We start from the raw sequence: 9,183 nt of genomic DNA on the forward strand, positions 1-9,183 counted from the left end.
TTTTATATGCTAGTAAGCTCTTAGACAGTAGCACTGATTTGTAATTTCACAGGTAGAGAAATTTTTTTATATTTAGGTATAGAACTTTTTCTGCTGTCAGTTGCTTATACTAAGAAAATAGCTAATGGTTTTTAACCAAGGAGTTTAAGCTGCAGACTACAGACAGGGACTAAACTGTATTCTGCAGACTTTATTTTCTGTATATACTACAAGGTGTTTTTTCTTTGGGATCATGAGAGTTGCCTTCTGGATAGGAAAGAGTACAAACTGATGCTTATACTTCTGGGTATAGACCACACAAAACAATTATTCTTGAGGTGCCAGTTTCATAAATTCACAGATACCATGCTGGGATATTAACTGGCATCTTCATCATTTTAGGCATATATTTTACAAATGATCTACTGGATTTATATACTTAACTTCAACTAAATTTTGGAGGTATTTAGGAGCCTGAATGCTGCAGGCAAGAGATGAGGATGTAGTACTTTATTTTAATATTAATATGGTATTGACTTCAGTATTTCTGACAGCAGAGAAATGGAATATGTAGAAGGTAAAAAATAAGAACTTCATGATTCTATGATTGCATGCGTATGAGAGCAGAGGAAAACTATATTTAATTTTGACCCTATCACATACTGTTTGTTAATAATTGTTCACATCTTGAAGCAATTTTTAACAAGTGTCTAGCAGTCAGTAAGTGTTAAAAGCAGTTCTAAACAACTGTCTAGCAAGTCAGTAAAAATGCTCTTCTAAACTGGGTAATGGCTGTTCTTTCCCAGGTTTTAGCTACCTGCTGCAATAAAAATAACACACTAATGCCACTGGAAGAATTCTTCCTGTCATAGGAAAGAAGCTTAACATTAAAAAATGAGAAATAAGAAGAGCAAGAGATACGCCAATGAAAAATAGAACTTCCATAATAAGCAGAAGTAGCCCATGTGTCAGTTATCTCAACTTAGTCATTCTTCTGTCTTTTCAGATTTGGGCATTCACTTAAAAAATCCCAGACAAAAGCAGGTGGAAAAGCCCATAGATATACCTTTTTTTATCTGTCTACTACTCAGTAGGAATAGATACTTCCCATTAAGTCTATGAATATACCTGGGAGGTAACCTGGTAGGATTACAGAGAGGCTGTGAGAGTGGCCAGGGATCAGGTGAGGCAGGCTAAAGCCCTGACAGAATTGAATCTGGCCAGGGATGTCAAAACCAACAAGAAAGGCTTCTATAGGTACGTCGGGGACAAAAGGAGGTCCAAGGAGAATGTAGGCCCCCTCCAGAAGGAAACGGGTGTCCTGGTTACCTGGGACATGGAAAAGGCTGAGGTGTTCAATGACTTTTTTGCCTCAGTCTTCACCGATAAGGGCTCTTGTCTCACCACCCAAGCTGTGGAAGGCACAAGCAGGGACTGGGAGAATTAAGAACCACCTGCTGCACTGGAAGAACAGGTTCAGGAACATATGAGGAACCTGAAGGTGCACAAGTCCATGGAACCTGATGAGATCCATCCGCGGGTCCTGAGGGAACTGGCGGATGAAGTTGCCAAGCCGCTGGCCATTGTATTTGAGAAGTTGTGGCGGTCTGGTGAGGTCCCCGATGACTGGAAGAGAGGGAACATAACCCCAATTTTTAAAAAAGGGAACAAGGAGGACCCGGGCAACTACAGGCCGGTCAGCCTCACCTCTGTGCCTGGCAAGGTCATGGAGCAGATTCTCCTGGAAACCATGCTAAGGTACATGGAGAGCAAGGAGGTGGTTGGTGACAGCCAACATGGCTTCACCAAGGGCAGATTGTGCTTGACCAATTTGGTGGCCTTTTATGACAGGGTTACAGCATCAGTGGACAAGGGACGAGCAACTGACATCATCTACCTGGACTTGTGCAAAGCTTTTGACACTGTCCCGCATGACATCCTTCTCTCTAAACTAGAGAGACATGGGCTTGATGGATGGACCACTGGGTGGATAAGGAGTTGGCTGGATGGCCGCACTCAGAGAGTGGTGGTTAACGGCTCAATGTCCATGTGGAGACTGGTCACGAGTGGCATCCCTCAGGGGTCCGTGCTGGGCCCGGCCCTGTTCAACATCTTTTTTGGTGACATGGACAGTGGGATAGAGTGCACCCTCAGCAAGTTTGCCGATGACACTAAGCTGTGTGGTGCCATCGACACGCTGGAAAGGAGGGATTCCATCCATAGGGACCTGGACAGGCTGGAGAGGTGGGCCCATGCAAACCTCATGCAGTTCAACCAGGCCAACTGCAAGGTCCTGCATGTGGGTTGTGGCAATCCCAAGCACAAATACAGGCTGGGCAGAGAATGGATGGAGACCAGCCCTGAGGAGAAGGACTTGGGAGTGATGGTGGATGAGAAGCTCAACGTGAGCAGGCAATGCGCCCTTGGTGGCCCAGAAGGCCAACTGCATCCTGGGCTGCATCAAAAGAAGCGTGGCCAGCAGGTCGAGGGAGGTGATTCTCCCCCTCTACTCTGCCCTGGTGAGACCCCACCTGGAGTACTGTGTCCAGCTCTGGAGCCCCCAACATAAGAAGGACATGGACCAGTTGGAGAAGGTCCAGAGGAGGGCCACGAAGATGATCAGAGGGCTGGAGATGATCAGACAGGCTGAGAGAGTTGGGGCTGTTCAGCCTGGAGAAGAGGAGGCTCCAGGGAGACCTTCTAGTGGTCTTCCAGTACCTCAAGGGGGCCTACAAGAAAGATGGGGATAGACTCTTCAGTAGGGCCTGTTGTGACAGGACTAGGAGTAATGGTTTCAAAATAGAGGGAGGTAGATTTAGATTAGATATTAGGAAAAATTTTTTTACACTGAGGGTGGTAGAACTTTGGAACAGGTTTCCCAGAGAGGTGGTGGATGACCTGTCCCTGGAAACATTCAGGGCCAGGCTGGACAGGGCTCTGAGCAACCTGATCTGGTTGAAGATGTCCCTGCTTCTTGCAGGGGGTTTGGACTAGATGACCTTTGAAGGTCCCTTCCAATCCTTACCGTTCTATGATTCTATATTAATGGCTGCAAATGATGCCTGTGGGGTAACGTTAGCAGGGCTGCATGTATGCAGGAGGGGCAGTCTGCAGTGATTCGCGCGCTAGGCGCGGATAGGTCCATGGGTGCAGGGGGCAGGTGCGTCCACGTACGTGGTGGGCACGGATAAGTCCATGGGCGCAGGGGCAGGTGCGTGGCGGGCATGGATAGGTCCATGGGTGCAGGGGGGCGGGTGCGTTCGCGTGCGTAGCGGGTGTACGGGTATTTAACCCTGTGTTGCGCAGCATTAAATTGAAGGCTTGGCTTGGCGGTATCTGTGTGATGCCCTGCTTTCCCCGGGGCGGGGCTCCGGTGCGTGCGGGGTAGGTTTGCTGGCAAGAGAGCCGGCAAGTAGTGACCCCGACGTGATACAGGTCCGGACGGTTTTGAGCTGGGGCCGCGCGGCGGTCGTGCCTGCCTGCTGTTAGGATGGCATCCATCTCTGATACAGTGAAGGTATTAAAGGCGTTGGGTAAAGATGTGAATTGTCCGGTGCACAGGGCACCGTTGACGGAGCTCATCCTATGGATGCAGAAAAGGGGCTTGATTAACAAGCCGGGAGAGGTGATGGACGTGGCGCGGTTACAGGCGGCGGGGAAAGAGTTACTGGAAGAAGGGGGGGTCGGAACGAAGGGTGTGGCGACGCGGCTGGAGACGTTAGGTTCGGTGAAAAGACTGCTGGCTAAGGCTCGAGAGGCGCGCGAAGTGTGGGTTGCGGCTTTAACTGCAATCAGAGGAGAAGAGCGGCCCTCGGAAGGGGAGGGGGACGAACGGGGTCGAGATGGCGCGGAGGGGACGGGGGGTGGCGCTCCGGTGGTCTGCCTCGTTTGGCCGGGAGCCTCTGATGGTGGTAGAGGGGCGATGGAATTTGGGTGTACTCCCCCGTGTATCACGCCTTCCTTGCCGGAGGAGCCTGACCCGAAAGAACAACCCCCCAAATACGAGGACACAGAAATGCCCTCTGTCTCTCCTTCTGCCCCATCGGCTCCACCGCTTGTAAATTCGCGGAGGGGCGATAGTGAGGCGGGAGCCAGTTTCGAGGTGGCGCCCGAGGAGTCGCGGGACGCGGAGCGGGGTCCGAGCGCTTTCCCGGTGGGGAAAAGAGCCGCGGTCCCCGAGACCAAGGATAAAGCGGCGGGTGATAGAGCCGCGGTCCTCCAGACCAGAACGACGAGAAGCACTGCTTCAAAGGAACATAAATCAGTTTTAACGAGTCTAACAAAAATGTTAGAGGAACAGAACTGTGCTATTAATAACACTGACCTGAAGAGCTTGTTGACTTGGGTGTCCGCTCACGTATCAAACGCAAACCTCTGTAATATCTATACAGTGGGCTCCTGGAACACCATAGGTATTGGACTGTGGGACTGTGTAACGCGGGATGACCCTGCTGTTCAAAAGTTATGACCGGTGTGGCGTGTAATGTTTGAAGCCTTGAAGAATCACACGCAGAAAGGAGATTCAACAGCACCCGTTACCCCGTCCGCTCCTTCGTCCATGGAAACAAAGACTAACAGTGAGCCGGAAAAATCCCTTTGATCCAGGTCCCATAGATCCGGAAAAGGAGCCTTCAGTCAGGATATGCTTGTGTCTCTACAGGAGCAGTGAACAAGTGGATCCCTGCACGATGGGTACAACCAGTGCTCCAAGCTGCCTTGTGTTCGTCGGATTGTTAACAACCTGTGTGGCAGCTCCATGGACATCAGTCACGGAAAGAACAAACGTGTGGGTAACTATGGCTGGTGCCACAGGACAGGACATGATTTGTTTGTCTGTATCATCTTCAAATAAGCCTTTCAGAACATGCTTGGTCAATCTGCCAGATCAGATAGCGGTAGGAGGGCAACTCTGTGTAAAACAACAGCAGCCGCGAGTGCTGAGTGCTAAATTACAAAAGATGGAACTTTTGGGATCCCTAAAGATGGACTTCTGCCTATTTTCTTTAACTATTCAGGAGCTAATGTTACTAGAGGGGTAATGATTGTAAATGCTTTAAGACCTATACATTGCAACGATACAGCATGGTGTAATCACGCGAGCACATATCAAAATCCAGACAGCATAAAAGACCTAAACGAAGTACACATAGCTTTGAATCTGATTGCCAAGATAATATAGAGTTTTGGAAACCAGGTGAAATTATTGCTGCTTCAATCTTTGCACGTGACGTGGCAAGTGTCTAGGCGTTAGCTACGCTAAATAAATTGGGCTTTTGGCTTGCTAAGTAAACACATGCAATTATATCAGTACTATTAACACTGTTAATTGATATAGGTTCTATACGCTATACTATTTTACAAAACAGAACCGCTGTTAGCCTGCAGAGCACATATTTGACAGACCTTGTTGCATGTGCTGGCCACACATGCAGCAACGTCTGGTCAGGCCTTGTTGTATGCGTTGGCCACGCGTGCAGCAACGTCCAGTAGCTACTCTTTCACTGAATCTGCTGAGGATAAAACGGGGGTGACTCGGGGCGGGGAGGGGGAGAGGACCCAGTGCACTCTTTATTTACAACAGGGGACGCCCTGAAGGTGCTGCGCCTGCCTCCTTTCTCTGCTCTGACCCAGCTGATAAACATCTTCTTGCTTGGCGGTGTCATTGGCATAGTAGGGTTGGTAACAGAGTAGATAACAAAATCATGATTGTCAGGATTTTGATGGGCTTTGCTGCATGAATATGTTTGATTGGAAAAAAAAAAAAAGAAAAAAAAAGCGAAAGTTAGACTGATAGAAGCTGTAAGCTGTACAAATAGCTGTAGGATGTTTTACTCATTCATGCTTTTATATATGTATTTCAATTTGTATTTTGTGTGTTGAAATATGTGCAGACTTTAATTGATAAAGCGTTGAAACAAGCCTCTTCTCATAAACAAAGAAGAGAGAGATGTGGGTATTTCTTGAGCCAGTACGGTGTCAGTGAAAGCAAACTGACCTTGGGAGAGGGATACAATCATGCTCGCTGGAAGAAAGCCATGGAATGAGAAGGGAAGCTTTAAGATACAAAACATTGTTAGCGGAATTTATGGCTTGTTTCAACAGAGGCCTGCAAAAATTAGTCACTGGCTTTGTAGATAAGAAAGTTACTGAAGTTATTATGTTTGTAGTAATAGAGAATATCATAATAGAAAATTAGTAGAAAATAGTGAAATTTAGGGTTTTTTATATATATGTATGTATATATATATATATATATATATATATATAAGGTGTCATTAGTAATCTTATTAGCTTGTGTGTGGTATAGCTAGGTGGTTGCTATCCTTAGCTACAAAATTGTAATACTAGGCGTCATACTAGGTATAATCATTAACATTCCGTGCTTGGTCACCTGTCTATAAAAGTGATACAGAGAATAATACATCAGAACGCACACGCCATACGACGTCAGTTCCGACTGCCCATCTCGCACGGTTGGGCTGTAGTGCCAGCCTGTCCAGCATGTCAAGCACCTAACCTGAACCAGGCCTTATATTACCCAGGCGTTAACCCCGGAGGTATGCTCCGAACCAGGTATGACAACCAGGTATCACAGACTATGCGCTGTTTGGCTGTTTCAAATACATTCATGTTGCGGTCGACACTTGCTCCCGAGCTCTCTTCGTGTGTCCATTCACGACGTCCATAACACAAAATCCATCCTGCACCAGAGCTGGGCTTTTATTTGCCTAGGGTACCTCGGAAAATAAAGACTGACCGTGGGCCGTCACGGGTATCTCACCACTTCCTGCAGACGTGGGGAGTCCGCCATATGTTTGGCATTCCTCTGAACAGCACCAAGCAAGTGATTGTAGAATGCACACACAAAACCCTGAAAGCACAGCTAATCTGCTTCAGAGAGGGGGGAAAGAGGGGTTCTCTGGGGGTCTTGGTCGGTGAAGCGCTTGTGGTACTGAATCATATGTCCTTCGCTGACCCTTAATCCGTTTCCCCTATCCAGAACCATTTTTCCTCGCGTCAGCTGCTGTTTGGGGGCAAGGCACTCCCAAAGGTCTGGTTCTGCCTGCCAGAAAACCCAGGTTGGGAAGGTCCTGCTGATTTGCTAACATGGAGACGAGGGTATGCTTGTATCTCCACAGGTGTGGGGACCTGATGGATCCCAGCCTGGTTGGTACAGCTGTGGCTGGAGGATCAGCAGGGTAACCGACCGGCGTGGCACTCTCCAGCTCATCCTTGTGGGATTGATCCTGATTGTGAGTCTTCCAATGCCAGTGATAATGACTAACTTTTGGGAGCAATTCACGCATTATACCAACTCTACTCAGGTTTGCATAGCGTGTGGCCTGTTGGGCTCTTGGGAATGCCAACCGCACAGCCCTCGCCATATCTGAACTGGCGACTGCTTTAGCAGCACACGACGAAGGACTGACACAAATGAAGTTGGCATTAGATTATGCCCTTGCGAGGCCTGGCATCGGTTGCAGCGACCTAGAGGGAGTCCTAGGTCTCCTAAGCTACTGCTGTTTGGAAGCAAGAACGCCTCCTCAGCCTTGGAGAAGATGCATGTGCATGCTGCCCAGTCAGTATTCAATATCAAAGCCCTAAAAGGACTGGGGTAGTTTCCAGACCTGTTCGGTTTACCTAGATGGCTAAGAAATATTGTGTCTATGGGTTTGACAATCCTAGCAGTTGCTTTGATAAGGCTTTGTTTGTTTCTGTTACTGTTATGTTTTGTGCATGCTATGATTGAGGGGTCACTAGGCGACTATCCATGATCAACTATGTTATGGCGGCATCTGCCCCAGGGTACCAGCCATTAGACTAGAATGATTTAGCATAGAGGGGGGGAACTGTGGGGTAACGTTAGCAGGGCTGCATGTATGCAGGAGGGGTGGTCCGCAGTGATTCGCGCGCTAGGCGCGGATAGGTCCATGGGCGCAGGGGGCAGGTGCGTCCACGTACGTGGTAGGCACGGATAAGTCCATGAGTGTAGGGGTAGGTGCGTGGCGGGCATGGATGGGTCCATGGGTGCAGGGGGGCGGGTGCGTTCGCGTGCGTAGCGGGTGTACGGGTATTTAACCCTGTGTTGCGCAGCATTAAATTGAAGGCTTGGCTTGACGGTATCCATGTGATGCCCTGCTTTCCCCGGAGCGGGTCTCCGGTGCGTGCGGGGTAGGTTAGCTGGCAAGAGAGCCGGCAGATGCCATTGAAGCTTTTTTTCATTTCTGGGCTAGGGAGTACGTGAAGAGGTAATGGCATCTTTGCTCTTGAAATGCTGCTATAAGCACCAGATATGCTTATTCTTGGTCTCCCTCTGCATTGGTTTAGCTCCATAATGGCTTGCAAATTATAATCAGAGTCTGAAGTTCCTTTGTCCCACTAATATTTCCTTTTGAGTTCCTTTAACTTTCTGAAAGCAAGTGAGAAGATGTGTTAATTCCAGGGAAGAAATTAAAATGTGTTAAAGCCGTACTTGAACTGTATTTAAATTTATAGATAGTGTTGTTGCTTTTTATTATTTCAATTTATATTCTTCTTGTGGAAAGACCTTGCTGAGCTGAGCATTCATTTCCTCTTTTTCTGCCTTATGATTTTGGGAGGTCTGTATTCCAGAGCTACACAGAGAGGAAGGAATGGCTGCAAAACAGCAGCCTTAACTTAGTTAATTTCCTGCATGTAATCCAAGGCTATTCTATGAGCTACTGGGAAAAATACCCTTGGTCACCACTTAGTGAAATTAATTCTTAATAATGTTTCAAAGCATTAGGCCACTTGCAGTCATTTTTGCTCATTCCAGTATGTCGTGGTTTAGCCCTGCTCAGGACCAGACTACACAATCTCTCTCTCACTCCCGCCATCCTCCAAGAGAATAGGGGGAGATGACATAAGAAAAAGGCTTGAGGTTTGAGATAAGGACAGGGAGAGATCCTTGAAGTTACCATTACGGGCAAAACAGACATGACCTGGGGAAAACTATTCTTTTATTATTAAAACCAAAGCAGGAAAATGAGACAGAACAAGATAATTTCCCTCCACCCCTCCCTCTTCCCAGGCTTAACATTATCTCTACCACCTTCCCTCCGTGAGCAGCACAGGGAAGAATAGGGAATGGGGGTTATGGTCAGTTCATCACTTGTTGCTTTACGCCACTGCTTCCTCCTTGGGGGAAGAACTCCTCACATTGCTCCCCTTCTCCTTCGTGGG

The sequence above is a fragment of the Chlamydotis macqueenii genome, chromosome W (genome assembly GCF_036417535.1).
Source record: "Chlamydotis macqueenii isolate bChlMac1 chromosome W, bChlMac1.mat, whole genome shotgun sequence".
NCBI classification, from domain to species: Eukaryota; Metazoa; Chordata; class Aves; order Otidiformes; family Otididae; genus Chlamydotis; species Chlamydotis macqueenii.